This window comes from Ovis canadensis, chromosome 25 (assembly GCF_042477335.2).
Source record: "Ovis canadensis isolate MfBH-ARS-UI-01 breed Bighorn chromosome 25, ARS-UI_OviCan_v2, whole genome shotgun sequence".
In the NCBI taxonomy this organism is placed as follows: domain Eukaryota; kingdom Metazoa; phylum Chordata; class Mammalia; order Artiodactyla; family Bovidae; genus Ovis; species Ovis canadensis.
The window spans coordinates 58,785,245-58,802,585 of record NC_091269.1 but is presented as its reverse complement, the minus strand read 5'-3'; the positions used below and the strand labels follow the sequence as shown (position 1 = coordinate 58,802,585).

The window sequence follows — 17,341 nt, the reverse complement described above, 5'->3', positions numbered from 1 at the left end:
GAGTCTCCACTCAGCAGACAGCCTGCCATAGGGCCATGCTAAATCTTTCATGGTCCAACTAAAGACAGACCGACCCTGAAAGCAATTAGTAATGCTATGTCTGCATTTAGAAGCCTTTAACAGTCTTCCCAACGCACGAGTTACCTATAACTTCACCAGGTCCCTGATATTTTTCAGGGTACTCATATGACCAAACCTTAGACCATCATTCAGAGTAACAAAGGAGGGTAGTAATGGAGACCTGGTATTTAGCATTTCCCCCCAACCCTGAGATGATCACAGTCTTAAAAAAATTACCTTATAATAATAATAATTTTTTTTAAATGCATTGTTTCCACTTTACAAAAGGCATAAAGATTTTCCTCTAAAGCCATTCTTTGCCAATTCTTCCCTAGGGCATATGGAAGAAGAGAGGGGAGGAAATCACTACTTGAAGCAAAGCTCAAATTAACCTATTCTCATCAAGTTTTAAAGTCCCATCAAAGTGATTATGTTTAAAAATATACGGCCTGATTCTAGTTCTACCAGGTATTTCCAGTGGATCAAATAATAAATAAAATTAGCACGTAAACCACTTACCAACCATTGTTTATTATAGCACTATTTATTACAACACTTTTTCCTTGGTGTAAAAAAAAAGTTACAAGCTTTAGGCTAAATCTAAAATTAATTAAAAAAAGGAAAATACATAACCCACAACTCTTCAAATATACCACCTGCAGAGTCCAAGACCCTGACCTATCTTCCCTCAATCCTCTCACACGTACAAAGACATTACAAGTCATAAACTTCAGAAAAGTGTTTCCAAGGACTGAATTTAAGACCGGCTAATAAAAACCACGTAAGATTTGACTTTACTACTAACAGGAAAATAAAAGACAACCAAAGGACAGGATGCCCTTCACGCTGCAGGTCTGCAAGCCGATTTTATATACTAGAAATTGTGAGTCAAAGCAAAGCTTTTTCTAACTTTGGCGATTACAGTCCTTTAAGCAGAGATCTATACCGTACTGGCACAGAAACAGAATTCACATAGGCAAAATGCCTGCATCAACTTTAATAGCTCAATTTATAAGACAATGTGCCACAGGCTTTTAGCACTATGAACTGCGTTTAATAGTGACAACGGATCCAGTCAAAACCAAACACTAAACAATTTTAAGTATTAATTTCACCAAAGACTTTGTGCCTGAAATTTTCAAGTTTCTTAGGTCTAGAAGATACATTAAGGAAAAGGTAATTCTTTTAAAAACACATTTGAACTTCTTAATGACTCAGAATAAACGAAAATTGAATCCTTCTGGATATATTCTAAGCTAAGCTAAGTCACTTCAGTCGTGTCCGACTCTGTGCTACCCCAGAGACGGCAGCCCACCAGGTTCCCCCATCCCTGGGATTCTCCAGGCAAGAACACTGGAGTGTGTCGCCATTTCCTTCTCCAATGCATGAAAGGGAAAAGTGAAAGTGAAGTCGCTCAGTCTATCCGACTCTTAGCGACCCCGTGGACTGCAGCCTACCAGGCTCCTCCATCTATGGGATTTTCCAGGCAAAAGTACTGGAGTGGGGTGCCATTGATATATTCTAATACTTTCTAATTCAGAGCTAACAGAGGTATTTCCTCTAAGTTAGTAAGTATTTGCAAACATGGGAAAAGTTCATTTTAATCCCATATTGCCTTTACAAAAATCTTTTTCTTTTTGCCATTAAAATGAACACATCCCTCTCAGTTCTGAAGCCCTTCAAAATTATCAAAGTGGTTAAATCTTAAAGCACTGGGATAGTTTAAAGATCACTAACCACACAGAATCCATCAGTGACAAACATCAATTACGGATATCATAGCTATCTTTGAAGTATTAGAACATTACCCATTAACACCTATATAAGATTTGAAAAAAAAAACTAGTGTAAACATGGTTTTGATACTCAGTCTAAGACAAAATTTAAGATTGTTTTTCAACGTGTGAAAGTGAAAGTCGCTCAGCTGTGTCTGACTCCCACCACTTCAAATTTCCTTTCTTCATTTCCCTCTCTTAGCATTCATAAAAAGCACCCCACATACTGTACAAGTACTATTATAGACATCACAGCTGCAATTAAAAAACTATTTTTAGAAATTGAAAATTATAAAGTAATCATTTTACGAAATGCCTCAGTACGGTTCTTAACCTAAAGGTATTATTACTATTATAAAACCTCTGGTATATTAACTGAAAAACTCAAACATTATGCTTCAGAACACCATTATATAGTTTTACTGTAACTCTAACAGTATAATCTAGGTTAGTTTGGAATGCATTTCTATAATAAAAAATGTAATCCACAGAAAGGGAAAGTCAACTTATAAATAGTTTCAAAAGTTCATTTATAAATTGAATGTAAGCTTGATTTTGAAACTTAAGATGCCTTTTCTCATAAAACTAAAGATATAAACAATGGCATTAAACCCCAAATACAAATGAACTTAGTGTATAATTCTATGATAGCACTCTTCTGCCTAAGCATATTTTCATATCAAGCTCAAAGTTTCTTATTTTTTGTTGTATCCTAGAATTTAGCACAGCTAATGATATAGAGTATGATTTCAACAGATATTAGTTGCTCTGAAGTACTGAATAGGAACAACTCAGTGATATGAACCTAAGCTGTCCAGAAAAACTTACCTATCTAATCTACAGCAGAGAACCAAAAGACATGGAGAAAAAAGCTTCTTCCAAAAGAGATAAGACAAAAGGATATTTAACACCAGGGTTAAAAAGTTCTAGTCTAAACCAGTTGTGGCAATTTCCATTCCTCCTGCCAATGAATGCTTTAGCAACAAGCATCTGATCCAATTCTGGCCAGTAAGGCAAGAGACTAAGTTTGCTGAAGAGGTTCTGGGAAAGGTTTTCCTGCGCTGATAAAAAGACACTGAAGTGAAAATACCTATTTTTACCAGGCAACTTTTGGTTTGAATTGTTAAGCAGAACTATGACAGCCATCCTAGGACCATGAGGAAAGAGAAAGTCTAAGAGGACAGCCCAACAGGAAAGGTATGACAGTGCTAGAAGATGGAAAAAACCTGGGTCTGAGGTGATGCCATTTCAGCTCAGTCCAGGCGCTCAGTGGCATCCAACTCTGCAACCCCGTGGACTGCAGCCCGTCAGGCTCCTGTCCATGGGGATTCTCCAGGCAAGAATACTGGAGCGGGCTGCCATGCCCTCCTCCAGGGGATCTTTCCAACCCAGGGATCGAACCCAGGTCTCCGGCATTGCAGGAGGATTCTTTGCCAGCTGAGACAGCAGGGAAGCCATAAGGGTGGTGTCATCTGCGTATCTGAGGTGATTGATATTTCTCCCGGCAATCTTGATTCCAGCTTGTGCTTCCTCCAGCCCAGCGTTTCTCATGATGTACTCCGCATAGAAGTTAAATAAGCAGGGTGACAATATACAGCCTTGACGTACTCCTTTTCCTATTTGGAACCAGTCTGGTGTTCCATGTCCGGTTCTCACTGCTGCTTCTTGACCTGCGTATAGGTTTCTCAGGAGGCAGGTCAGGTGATCTAGTATTCCCATCTCTTTAAGAATTTTCCAGTTTGTTGTGATCCACAGAGTCAAAGGCTTTGGTGTAGTCAATAAAGCCGAAGCAGATGTTTTTCTTGAAATTCTCTTGCTTTTTCTATGATCCAACAGATGCTGGCAATTTGTTCTTTGGTTCCTCTGCCTTTCCTAAATCCAGCTTGAGTATCTGGAAGTTCTCAGTTCACGTACTTTTGAAGCCGAGCTTGGAGAATTTTGATTCTCTAAAATTTTGATGCTTCTATACCTGAATGAAATAATCCTAGAATCATTTTATTAAGTTGTTTCTTGAGATCAAACCAGTCAATCCTAAAGGAAACCAACCCTGACTATTCATTGGAAGGAGTGTTGCTGGAGCTGTAGCTCCAATACTTTAGTCACCTGACCTGAAGAACCATCTCATTGGGAAAAAGCCTGACGCTGGGAAAGATTGAAGGCAAAAGGTGAAAGGCGTGGCAGGGGATACAATGGTTAGATAGCTGACTCAATGGACATGAATTTGAGCAAACTCCCGGAGACAGTGGAAGAGCTTGGAGTGCTCTAGTCCCTGGGGTCACAGACAGCCGAACATGACAGCGACTGAACAACAACAAAAATTGCCCTTTTCTTATTTACGCAGCTTTCAACAAGCAAAAGTAATACAGCGGATACAGCCGTTTAGGAACAGATACACTATTTACTTCAATGAATTCAACTGTTACTTATACAGTGGTAATTCTCCCAAATTTATATTTCAATCCAGATCTTTCTTTTGAACTAGATACGTATTTCTAAACTATTAAACAGCTGTATTATTTATTCCAATGATACATGAAGAGAACAGAATATAAAAACGGTCATCTACCAGCAAAAAAAAAAAAAAATGTTTACGCACCCATATCTCGATTTTCTGGCTAATGACACCACCATCTACCTAACTGTCAATGATGAGAATCTTTGGGTCACTAGTCCCACGTCCCTCTGCTTTATTTATTATACGAGGCAGTTACTACGTGCTGCCTGTTCTCATTCTGATATATCTTTGAAGTCTGTCTCCCTGAACTCTACACACACCTAGCGCAGACTTTCATCCTTCGAGCGCACATCTCCATTCTTCCCTCTCGCACTGCACGCATGTCTGTAAAATACAACTGTGCTTCGTGAAAAGATTATAAACATCCTAAGCCATTAGGAAACACAAGTGAAATCTATAATGAGATATCACTACATACCCATTACAGTGGCTATTCTCAAAAAGACAGACAACATTAAATGTTGGTAACGACATGGAGAAACTGAACTCCCATACACTGCTGTAAAATGACGCAGCCATTTTGGAGGACAGCTTGCCAATTTCTTAAAAAGTTAAATGTAAGCATAAACAAACCACAAGATCCAAAATTCCCTCCACAGGAACCCACCCAAGAGAAATGAAAATAAGTGTCTGTATAAAGACTTACAAAGGGCTTCGCTGATGGTTCAGACAGTAAAGAATCCATCTGCAATGCAGGAGACCTGGTTTGATCCCTGAGTTGGGAAGATCCCCTGGAGAAGGGAGAGGCTACCTTCTCCAGTATTCTGGCCTGGAGAATTCCACGGACAGAGGAGCCTGGAGGGCTACAGTCCGAGGAGTTACCCAAGTGAGCAACTTCCACTTTAAAGACCTTGTAGACAGGGTCTTCCCCAGCAGTCCGGTGGTCGAGACTCTGAGCTACCACTGCAGGGTGTGGGTTCCATTCCTGGTCAGGGAACTAAAGATCCCACAGGCCATGGGCCACCTCTCCCCATAAAGATATGCACAGATGTTCTCAGCAGATTCCTCACAATGGCAAAGAACTGGAAATAATCCCAGTGTCCATCAGCTGGGAATGGATAAACAAAAGGTAGAATCATCAACCGTGGAATATTATCGGGTAATAAAAAGGAACAAAATACTGACGCACGTTACAACATGAATGCACTTCAAAATATGCTCAATAAAAGCAGCCAGATGCCAGAAGCTACAACTGCATGATCCCATATATACGAAATATTCAGAAAAGGCAAACTGAGACACCAAGAAAGCAAAGCAGTAGTTGCCTACAGCAAGGAGCAGGAGTGGTAAATTTGGGGTGGTGACAAAATGTTCTAAAATATTCATAGCACAACCCTAAAAACTTACTAAAATAATAAAAACATAAGTACATTTAAAATTTTTTCAATGATTTCCAATTATGTACAAAATGAAATCCAAATTCTTTAGGAAGACATTCACAGACTGCTACAATCTGCTTTCAATGTATTTAATCTGCTGTCTTCAGCTACAATCTCTGCCATGTGGCACAGCCAAAAAACAGGAAAAAAAAAAAAAAAAGACTATGCTGAGATACTACCAACACAGCTATTGGAACAGCTAAAATAAAAAACAGTGACAATACCAACTGCCAACAAGAACGTGAAGAAAACAGATCTTTCAAACACTGCCACTGAAAATGCAAACTGGCATAATCACTTTGGGAAATGGTTTGAAAGTTTTTTTAAAAACTAAATATACCCCCACATGTAACAAACTGCACTCCTGGGCACCTGTCCCAAAGAAAGGAACATGAATGTTCACAGCAGCCTTATTCTGACAATGAAGCATAAAAACCACTTCCATATCTTCACTTTAACAAATCCAATTCAGTCAGTAGAACAATCTACACCACCCATTTTTTTCCTGTAGAATTTTGAGAGATTATCAATAGATCATTTTGTCAGGTGATAGGCAAACATACCACACTACATATAAACAATAAAATTTCTGCTATTAGCAATCATCAGGAATTGATTCTAGAGTACTAAGGGTTCACAATTCTTCTAAATGTGCGCTGTTGCACCTTCTCAAATGAAGAATAAAGATCATTTAGAATTAACATTACGAATACCAATTACAGAGTTATGCTACAATATAGTGAAATCATCGGGGGCTATTAATACATAATGCTATCTGCTTCAGTACTAAATGGTCCCAAAAGAGAGCTGTGTTTATTTACTTATTTACTCGCTTGTCTGCTTGTTTTAGCTTGCATCCCCAGTTTTTATTTTCTTCCCCTTGGTAACAGCTACCTAGAATGCATGTTTGCTCGTATAATAACAGTACCCCCTCTTCACTCCTCCTTTACATCATCCCTGTACTAGCTTAACATAGCTCTGCTTTGAAGTCTATAAGAATAAAAAGGCTCCATATGACCGCAGGAGACTGAAGGTATAAAAACTGAACACATCTACTATTATGATCAAATAACCTTTATGCTGTGATAATGTAACACTTTTTATAAGATCACTTCAAGGAGAAGGTAGAGATGAGACACCTGAATGAGTCAACCCAGGAAAAAACAAAGATGAGTGGAACTACAAACTGTAAATACACTTCAGATGGCTGCTCAACATTTCTAACAAACTGCTAAGCTCAAAATACATGAAACAGAACTTATTATTTTGTTTTCCATCTTCTCACAAACCTGTTCCTCTTGAATTCTTTATTTGGCGTAATGTACAACTGTTAAGGAGGTGTTTTTTTTTTGCCATTACCAAGTAAAATTAACAGGGTATATACCCAAGACCCCAAAATTCTGCCTCAAAGTATATATATATTTTGCACGTCTGCCAGAAAGCATGTACAAGAATATTTACAGCAGCATTTTCTTAGCAGTAAACCTAAGTGTCCAGCAGCACTAAAATGGATAAATTCTAGTATATTCATATAAAAGAATCACCACGTAGTAGTAAAAATGAATATGCCCCAGATAATAGTATCAATATGAATGAAATCTCGAAACCATAATGTTGAATACAAAAAACAAGTCTAAGAATACATATATACAGTATGACACCATTCACATAAAACTCAAAGACAGGAAACACTAGGAAAATGTATACTGAAGGAAAAAAAAGTGGAAAACCTTAAGGAAAAGTAACAATAGTATTTAATAATTTAGGATGATGGTTTCCTCTGGGAGGGAAGAGCCATGGGCATCTCAGAAGTTGCCATCACATTTCCTGAGACAGGAGACTGGGACAGACAGATTCACTTTTTATTAAAACTCTGTAAAATGTACATCTACATCATATGTACCTTTGTATACAGCATAGATCTGAGAGTAAAAACTTCAGTTTAATCTGAAGGAAGTATGGTTAACTGTGTGGTAGTTTGAACAGTCTTTGGCATTGCCTTTCTTTGGGACTGGAATGAAAACTGAGCCAGGTTGAAAAAAAAAATACTGGGGAAAAACAGGGACTTTATACAAGTTGTAATTTTACACAGAGGTTTCAGTTTTCAATGTCAGTAGGACAGACATTACTAAAGTCAAATATTGACAAATCTCCAAGGAAGTCCCAGAGATCTTACTTTCATCAGTAAATTTTAAAACTTGTTTTCCTATAAATTGTAAGTTGTTCAACCGGATGAAAAATTACACTTAGCTTAACAGTCCAGAGAATTACAGCTGTGCTTCATAAACAGATTATCAATTCAAAGGCATATGGGCTTTAAAAAATTTGTTTAGTAACTCAGTTATACTATAAGTTGCAAAGTTGCTGATACTGCTGAAATATATATAGTAATACCAATAGGACTTTAAAGCGTCCTACTTAGCCAATAGAAGGTTATACTATATCAACCTGGAGGGGTGGATGGGGAGGGAGACGGGAGGGAGGTTCAAAAGGGAGGGGATATATGTATACCTGTGGCTGATTCAGGTAGAGGTTTGACAGAAAACAACAAAATTCTGTAAAACAATTATCCTTCAATTAAAAAAAAAAGAATGTGTTAAAATCTGTTTCTCAGATCTTCTTCCTAATGAATGCACACTCATATTTTTCTGGATTACTAAGGCAAGGAAGTAAGGATGGAATGAATTCCTTTAAAACATGAATAGTTTCCTTAAAAAAAATAATTACATATCATGAAAATGGATAACTATTCTATTACCTAAGGATGTACTTGGTTGTCAGAATTTAATCCAATTAACCTGTGTTCAATATTTGGCTTTATTATTATTTACTAAAAACTTGAAACTACCTTTATTAAGTATTCAATTGTCATTCATGCAAATGTGTGTGTCAATAAAACTAAATAAATGACATTCTACAAACTACAGAAAACGAAATTTTCAATTAAGAGAATTTAAAATCATATAAAATTCATCACTTGTACAGGCATATGCAAACTCATCATTTCCAACAAGGGTGGGAAGTGGACTACAGATATTTCTTTCAAAAGGGACAGTGTTGCTACATGTTCACGGGTGGGTAAACATACAGAGAAGAAAGTTTTAGCTGGGAAGCTTGCATTTAAGTTCTCATCTCTAAGTGATGAGAGGTACAGAGCTAATTACCAGACAACACTGTCTTTTAAATCGTGAGTCACATACCTAAGGAACAGGGCTGTAAGCAGGATAAGGGCAATCAAGATTTTGAAAAGAAGCAACAGCAGGTTTTGAAGTTTCAGACAGAAAATCAGAAGCAATTATCTCAATATAATGCATATAATCCAACAGCCTGAATATTGACTATCCACCTCCTTGCAAAACACACCTATACTTTAAGGACTAAGTTTGTGAAGCTAGGTATGTTTGAACTTCAGAGAACAGCTCTATTATCAACAGGCAAGTGAGGTTGAAAAAGAGAAATAAAAGATTACTTGATAATATAATACTTCCTGAGGGCACTATAGTAAATTTTAAAACATTCAAGACACAGTTCCCTGCTGGCAGCAACATTTCATCAACTCCAGGAGTTAAGCCATTATATATTAACTTTTAAACAACAGAACCAGATGACAACACTACCATACATGACGGTTAACTGAGAAGCAAAAAAAAAAATCGGACTTGCTTCAGAGGTGGAAAGATCACTGTGGGCTGAGTTTAAAGCGGGCCTTCTGAAGACGGGTCAGGTTTGATAGTGGGCAAGGAGGGAGGGGTACAGGCTCAGAGGGCCGTGTTACTGGGAGAGCTGGGGCGCACAGGGCTGGGAGGCCGCACTGTGCCTGGCCACTGCCACCTGCGGCCCAGACCCTAGAGTGATGGGGCTTAACGGTCAACGCACGGCCTGGGCCCGCCACCCAGGAAGCCAATGTCCACAGCAGATATACCCATTTTAGTTCTCCTTACAGTCAAGCATCATCAAAGATTGCAGTCCTTCTCAACACAGGAATCCCAACAGCCAAGATCTCTGAAATCAATCTACCACCCTTTTAAGGAGGAGACAATAAAGAGAAGAACACATGGTTAAGAACAAGGACTCTGCAGCCACACTAAGTACCAAGGTTAGTAACCTGGCTCCAATACTTTGCTGTTGCTGTTTCAGTCGCTCAGTCGTGTCCAACTCCCATGGACCGCAGCACACCAAGCTGCCTGTCCGTCACTATCTCCTGGAGCTTGCTCAAACTCCATCGAGCCGGTGATGCCATCCAACCATCTCATCCTCTGTCGTCCCCTTCTCCTCCTGCCTTCAATTTTCCCAGCATCAGGGTCTTTTATAATGAGTCAGCTCTTCACATCAGGTGGTCAAAGTATTGGAGCTTCAGCATCAGTCCTTCCAATCAGTATTCAGGACTGATTTCCTTTAGGATTGACTGGTTTGATCTCCTTGCAGTCCAAGGGACTCCCAAGAGTCTTCTCCAATACTATAGTTCAAAAGCATTAATTCTTAGGCGCTCAGCCTTCTTTATGGTCTAACTCTCTTATTTGTACATAACTACCGTATAGCTTTGACTATACAGACCTTTGTTGGCAAAGTAATCTCTCTGCTTTCTAATATGCTTTCTAGATTTGCTCCTTTCTTCCTTTCTTCCAAAGAGCAAGCGTCTTTTGATATCATGGCTGCAAGTACCATCTGCGGTGATTTTGGAGCCCAAGAAAATAAAGTCTGGGCCAAGTGGCTTAACCTCCCTGGTACCGAATATGTAAAATAGAATAATTAAATGTATTCTGAATGGTGAGACTCAAAGGAATCACTGTAGGTATAGCACTTAGAATGTGTGTGCATATGTGTGCTCAATTGTGTCGACGCTTTGCAAACCCATGGGCTGTAGCCTGCAAGGCTCCTTTGTCTATGGCGTTCTCCAGGCAAGAATACTGGAGCAGGTTGCCACTTCCTACTTCAGGGGACTCTAAAGACCAGGGATGGAATTCACGATTCTTGCATTAGCAGGCAGATTCCTTACCACTGTGCCATCTAGGATTCAATTCAGTTTAGTAATTCAGTCATGTCTGACATCACCAACTCCTGGAGCTTGCTCAAATTCATGTCCATTGACTTGGTGATGCCATCCAACCATCTCAACCTCTGTCATCCCCTTCTCCTCCCACCTTCAGTCTTTCCCAGCATCAAGGTCTTTTCAAATGAATCAGTTCTTCACATCAAGTGGCCAAAGTATTGGACTTTCAGCTTCAGCATAAGACCTTCCAATGAATATACAGGACTGATTTCCTTTAGGACTGACTGGTTTGACCAGCCCAAGGGACTCTCAAGAGTCTTTTCCAAAACCACAGTTCAAAAGCATCAATTCTTAGGCACTCAGCTATCTTTAAGTTTTCCTGGTTGCTCAGATGGTAAAGTGTCTGCCTACAGTGAGGCAGACCCAGGTTCAATCACTGGGTCGGGAAGATCCACTGGAGAAGAAAATGGCAACTCACTCCAGTACTCTTGCCTGGAAAATCCCATGGATGGAGGAGCCTGGTAGGCTACAGTCCACAGGGTCACATAGAGTCCAACACAATCGAACCACGTCCACTTTCAGCTATCTTTATGGTCCAAATCTCACATCGATCCATGAATACTGGAAAAACCAAAGCTTTGACTATACAGATCTTTGTTGGCAAAGTAACCTCTCTGCTTTTTATGCGATGTCTAGGTTGGTCATAACTTTTCTTCCAAGGAGCAAGTGTCTTCTAATTTTGTAGTTGCAGTTACTACCCAGTGTTTGGAGCTCAGAAAATAAAGTCTGTCACTGTTTCCACTGGTTCTCCATCTATTTGCCAGGAATTGATGGCAACAGATGTCATGATCTTAGTTTTTGAATGTTGAGTTTTAAGCCAAATCTTTCCTCTCCTCTTTCACTTTCATCAAGAGGTTCTTTAGTTCTTTGTTTTCTTCCATAAGGGTAGTGTCATCTGCATATCTGAGGTTATTGATATTTCTCCCAGCAATCTTGACTCCACTTTGTGCTTCATCCAGCCCGGCATTCCCCATGGTGTACTCTGCATATAAATTAAATAAGCAGGGTGACTATATACAACCTTGACGTGCTCCCTTCCCAGTTTGGAACTAATCTGTTGCTCCATGTCCAGTTTTAACTATTGCTTCTTGACCTGCATATAGATTTCTCAGGAGGCAGGTCAGATGGTCTGGTATTCCCATCTCTTTCAGAATTTTCCAGATTATTGTGATCCACAGAGTCAAAGGCTTTTGTGTAGTCAATAAAGCAGAAGTAGACATTTCTCTGAAACTCTCTTGCTTTTTCAATGATCTAATAGATGTTGGCAATTTGATCTCTGGTTCTCTGCCTTTTCTAAAACCAGTTTGAACATCTGGAAGTTCACGGTTCATGTACTGTTGAAGCCTGGCTTGGAGAATTTTGAGCATTACTTTGCTAGCATGTGAGATGAGTGCAATTGTGTGGTAGTTTGAGCATTCTTTGTCATTGCTTTTCTTTGGAATTGGAGTGAAAACTGACCTTTTCCAGTCCTGTGGCCACTGCTGCCTTTTCCAAATTTGCTGGCATGTTGAATGCAGCACTTTCACAGCATCAGCTTTTAGGACGTGAAATAGCTCAACTGGAATTCCATCACCTCCATTAATTCTGTTTGTAGTGATGCTTCCAAAGGCTGACTTGACTTCACATTCCAGGATGTCTGGCTCTAGGTGAGTGATCACACCATGGTGGTAATCTGGGTCGTGAAGATCTTTTTTGCCCAGTTCTTCTGTGTATTCCTGCCACCTCTTCTTAATATCTTCTGCTTTTGTCAAGTCCATATCATTTCTGTTCTTTATTGTGCCCATCTTTGTATGAATGTTCCCTTGGTATCTCTAATTTTCTTGAAGAGATCTCTAGTCTTTCCCTTTCTATTGTTTTCCTCTATTGCTTTGCAATGATCACTGAGGAAGGCTTTCTTATGTATCCTTGCTATTCTGTGGAACTCTCCATTCAGTGGCATATCTTTCCTTTTCTCCTTTGCCTTTCACTTCTCTTCTTTTCTCAGCTATTTGTAAGGCCTCCGTAGATAACCATTTTGCCTTTTTGCATTTCTTTTTCTTAGGGATGGTCTTCATCGCTGTCTCCTGTACAATGTCCATAGTTCTTCAGGTACTCTATCAGATCTAATCCCTTGAATCTATTTGTCACTTCCACTGTATAATCGTAAGGGATTTGATTTAGGTCATACCTGAATGATCTAGTGGTTTCCCTACTTTCTTCAAAATATATCTGAATTTTGCAATAAGGTTCATGACCTGAGTCACAGTCAGCTCCTGGTCTTGTTTTTGCTGCCTGTATAGAGCTTCTCCATCTTCGGCTGCAAAGAACATAATCATTCTGACTTCGGTATTGACCACCTGGAGATGTCTATGTGTAGAGTCATCTCTTGTGTTATTGGAAGATGGTGTTTGCTACAACCACTGCATTCTCTCCGAAAAACTCTGTCAGCCTTCATCTGGCTTCACTTTGTACTCCAAGGCCAAATTTGCCTATTATTCCAGGTACCTCTTGACTTCCTACTTTTGCATTCCAGTCCCCTATGAAGAAAAGGACATCTTTTTTGGGTGTTAGTTCTAGGCAGTCTTATAGGTCTTCATAGAACCATTCAGCTTCTTCAGCATTAGTGGTTGGGGCATAGACTTGGATTACTGTGATACTGAATGGTTTGCCTTGGAAACAAACAGAGATCAATCTGTTGCTTTTGAGACTGCACCCAAGTACTGCATTTCGGACTGCTCTGTTGACTGTGAGGGCCACTCCATTTCTTCTACGGATTCTTGCCCACAGTAGTAGATAAAATGGTGATCTGAATTAAATTCACCATCCATTATAGTTCACTGATTCCTAAAATGTCGATGTTCACTCTTGCCATCTCCTACTTGACCACTTCCAACTTACCTTGATTCATGGACCTAACATTCTAGGCTCCTATGCAATACGGTTCTTTACAGAATTGGACTTAACTTCCATCACCAGTCACATCCACAACTGGTCATTGTTTTCACTTCGGCTAAGCAAAGAAGAACTAAAGAGCCCCTTGATGAAAGTGAAAAAGTTGGCTTAAAACTCAACATTCGGAAAACTAAGATCATGGCATCTGGTCCCATCACTTCATGGCAAATAGATGGGGAAACAGTGGAAACAGTGACAGACTTTATTTTTATGGGCTCCAAAATCAATGCAGATAGTGACTGCAGCCATGAAATTAAAAGACGCTTGCTTTTTGGAAGAAAAGTTATGACCAACCTAGACAGCATATTAAAAAGCAGAGACATTACTTTGTCAACAAGGTCCATCTAGTCAAAGCTATGGTTTTTCCAGTAGTCATGTATGGATGTGAGAGTTGGACTATAAAGAAAGCTGAGTGCCAAAGAATTGATGCTTTTGAACTATGGTGTTGGAGAAGGCCCTTGATAGTCCCTTGGACTGCAAAGAGATCCAACCAGTCCATCCTAAAGGAAGTCAGTCCTGAATATTCATTGGAAGGACTGATGCCGAAGCCAAAACTCCAGTACTTTAGCCACCTGATGCAGAGAACTGACTCGTTTAAAAAGACCTGATGCTGGGAAAGATTGAAGGTGGGAGGAGAAGGGGACAACAGAGGATGAGATGGCTGGAGGGCATCACTGACTCAATGGACATGAGTTTGAGTGAACTCCCACCAACTCTGGGATGATGGACAGGGAGGCCTGGCATGCTGCAGTCCAAGGAGTCGCAAAGAGTTGAACACAACTGAGCGACTGAACTGAACTGAACTCTTCTTCATTCTTTCTGGAGTATTTCTCCACTCTTCTTCAGTAGCATATTGGGCACCTATAGACCTGGGGAGTTCATCTTTCAGTGTTATACCTTTTTGCCTTTTCATACTGTTCATGGGGTTCTCAAGGCAAGAATACTGAATTGGTTTGTCATTCCCTTCCCCAGCGGACCATGTTTTGTCAGAATTGATTTTTTTTTTGGGGGGGGGTTAGATTTTTATCAGTGAAATATGAAAATCTCTCTTACTAAAATTGCTGGGCTAATGGGAACAATCATGAAATATGAAAGATTTCGTATTTCACTAATAAAAATCTACCAAAAAAATCATGACATGTATTTAGTTTTATGAATGGTCTTATAATAATCTTAATGACAGCAAAAGAAATAAACAATTTAAATAAATTATAGTGAAGTCACATATTATTATGACAGTGAACATTTATTAAGTACCAATAATTGGTTTTAATATACTGTCTCATTTATTAGACTGCCCTGATGGCTCACTGGGGCAAAGCATCTGCCTGCAGGACAGGAGATGCAGGGGACATGGGTTTGATCCCTGGGTTGGGGTGATCCCCTGGAGAAGGAAATGGTAACAGACTCCACATTTCTTGCCTGAAAAATCCCATGTACAGAAGAGCCTGGTAGGCTACAGTCCAAAGGGTCGCAATGAGGAGGGCAGAACTGAGCAAGTGAGCATGCATGTGCACACACACACCTACACCTCATTTACTACTCACAGCAACCCCAGGACACAGGTAAGAATTAGATAAGAATGCTATCTTCATTCTCCAAATGAGGAAACTGAAACCCAGAGTAGCAACCTGCTCAAGATCACACAGCTACTGAGTATCTAGAGCCAGGATTTCTACCTGGACAGTTTAACACTGTCAATCTGTGTGGCCACTATATCATACTGGAGAAGACTAAGGACAGTAACAATATATTAAAACAGAAAAAATCAGATACCAAAACAACAGACATAGCATGATCCTTCTTTTATTTAATGCATTTAAAAAATGGAATAGATATGGTCCCAGATTTAACACTGGGTATCTGTGAGAGACGACATTACAGTAGATGATCACCTTCTTTATATTTTTCTGTAATTCCCACATTTTGCATTACAAGGAAAATTTTTTAAAGTGAGGTCCTTAAAAAAAATAAAAAGGTAGTGACGATCTCAAATACTCCAGAAAGCACCAATAATTTAAAAAAGCATGGAAGAAGCTGTTAAATTTGCTAAATGGGTCGCTGACAAATTCAAGGGAAGTGGTGCAGGCAAAATGGCAATGGAAAGGAAGAAGTATGTTTAAAAAAGTGACAGAAGCTATTCAGGTTAGACTACCGTTTTGAGAAGTTCCGAGATAAGAAGAATGGTATACAGCTTCAAGGTAATAACAGTGTCAAGGGAAGATTTTGCTGGTGTATTTTCAATTTCAAGGAAATTTGATCAGGATTTTAATCTAATTGGAAACAGTCTGTGAAGGGTGGATGCCAATATAGACAAGGAATAGGAGGTCTCAGAGGACAAAACTTACCTTTCTAAAAGGGGAAACGTCTTGTGAGACAGGAGAGGAGGGAAAGAGAAGAGGAGACCTCATAAAAAGAGATCCCTAAGGTCAGGAGAAGAAATTTACAGAATCTGCATCTGGTACCTTCAAGCCCTCCAAGAAGCAGAGTGAAGTCATTTTCAACAACTGAAAGGGTAGGGATTAGGCACAGGGAGAGTAAGGAGTAGCGGGGGGCGGGGAACCCACTGGAAAGCAATTGGGTTTACTAATTTTCCAGAACAAGCAGAAATTATCTACCTAATTATCACAAGACCATAAAAGTAAGTACTGAAAAAAAATAATAAAATAATTTCTTCACAGTTAGGAGGCACATTAAACCACACCATTTAAAATGAGAAGAATCTGTGTTATACCTAGAGACAACACTGTCTCCAGCTTTTGTTTTAACCAATGGATTCACAATGTTACTTCAGTATAATAAATGTAAAAATTACTAACAAGATATTTTACTTTCTTTTTTCATAGGTAAAACTTCCAAACTTGACATATACTTTACAATTAAAGCACATCTCAAACAGGACTAGCCATATGTTAAGCACTCAGTAACTACACGTAGCTCAGTTCAGTTCAGTCGCATCCAACTCTGTGACCCCACGAATCCCAGTACGCCAGGCCTCCCTGTTCATCACCAACTCCCGGAGTTCACTCAGACTCACGTCCATCGAGTCGGTGATGCCATCCAGCCATCTCATCCTCTGTCATCCCCTTCTTCTGCCCCCAATCTCTCCCAGCATCAGAGTCTTTTCCAATGAGTCAACTCTTTGCATGAGGTGGCTGAAGTACTGGAGTTTCAGCTTTAGCATCAGTCCTTCCAAAGAACACCCAGGACTGATCTCCTTCAGAATGGACTGGTTGGATCTCCTTGCAGTCCAAGGGACTCTCAAGAGTCTTCTCCAAAATCACAGCTCAAAAGCATCAATTCTTTGGCACTCAGCTTTCTTCAGTCCAATTCTCACATCCATACATGACCACTGGAAAAACCATAGCCTTGACTTGACGGACCTTTGTTGGCAAAGTAATGTCTCTGCTTTTCAATACGCTATCTAGGTTGGTCACAACTTTTCTCCCAAGGAGTAAGCTAGTGGCTACCATATTAGAATAGTACAGTCTAAGTTATGCTGTGAAACAAATAATTCCAAAATTTCAATGACTCAGCACAACAAAGTCTACTTCTGTTTCACATAAAATGTCCAACATAGGAAGCTGGATCTATTTCACAGTCAGCCAAGGAGCCAGGCTGATCATTGTTC

The 17,341-nt window shown here is 39.6% G+C and overlaps 1 protein-coding gene across 2 annotated transcripts in view; it reads right to left on the bottom strand.

The window, feature by feature from the left end:
- BMPR1A (bone morphogenetic protein receptor type 1A) overlaps positions 1–17,341 on the bottom strand; it is a 144,784-nt gene that overhangs the window by 58,854 nt on the left and 68,589 nt on the right. The gene's annotated exons all lie outside the window — the stretch shown is intronic.